A 1015-nucleotide genomic window follows, 5' to 3' on the forward strand; every position below is an offset into this window, starting at 1 on the left:
TCTCTACTAAAAATACAAAAAATTAGCCGGGTGCAGTGGTGGGCGCCTGTAGTCCCAGCTACTCGGGAGACTGAGCCAGGAGAATGGCGTGAACCCGGGAGGTGGAGCTTGCAGTGAGCCGAGATCGCGCCACTGCACTCCAGCCTGGGCGACAGAACTGGACTCCGTCTCAAAAAAAAAAAAAAAGGTTAAAAAAAGAAAAATTGTGCTTCTCCATTCTGGAAAGTCCCTCGCTTTTCGTTTGTTTGTTTTCTGTCCAAACTGTGTACATATTAGATTCTTTCCTACTCTTTAGTCTCTCGGTCAGTCATCAGTTGGGACTTGAGTACACTACACCCTAAAGTCATGAGTTACTTAATGGGTAGTTGGAGTTCAGTATCTTTAGTGTGTTTTATTCTCTAACTCACCTACCCTACTAATTTGATTCAAAATAGATGAAAAAGTCTTATTTTTATTGGACGGTATGAGCAGTCACTAAATGCAGTACAGTATTAAACTTTGGGCTGACATAGTACAGAATCAGTCAAGATAGTGCTCTGACCTGTTAGGAGATTTCTTTTACTCTTTCAAGTCAGCGTTCTGGCTGGGCTCGGTGGCTCGCGTCTGTAATCTCAACACTTTGGGAGGCTGAGGCAGGGGGATTGCTTCAAGTCAGGAGTTCAAGGCCTGTCTGGGAAACACCGTAAGATCTTGTAGGCCGAGGCCGGGCGCAGTGGCTCACGCTTGTAATCCCAGCACTTTGGGAGGCCGAGGCGGGTGGATCACAAGGTCAGGAGATCGAGACCACGGTGAAACCCTGTCTCTACTAAAAATACAAAAATTAGCAGGGGCAGAGGTTGCAGTGAGCCGTTATTGCACCAATGCACTCCAGCCTGGTGACAGAGTGAGACTCTGTCTCAAAAACAAACAAAGAAAAATAGGCCGGGCACGGTGGCTCACGCCTGTAATCCAGCACTTTGGGAGGCGGAGACGGGTGGATCATGAGGTCAGGAGATCGAGACCATCCTGGCTAACA

The sequence above is a fragment of the Mandrillus leucophaeus genome, unplaced genomic scaffold (genome assembly GCF_000951045.1).
Source record: "Mandrillus leucophaeus isolate KB7577 unplaced genomic scaffold, Mleu.le_1.0 Scaffold58, whole genome shotgun sequence".
Classification (NCBI taxonomy): domain Eukaryota; kingdom Metazoa; phylum Chordata; class Mammalia; order Primates; family Cercopithecidae; genus Mandrillus; species Mandrillus leucophaeus.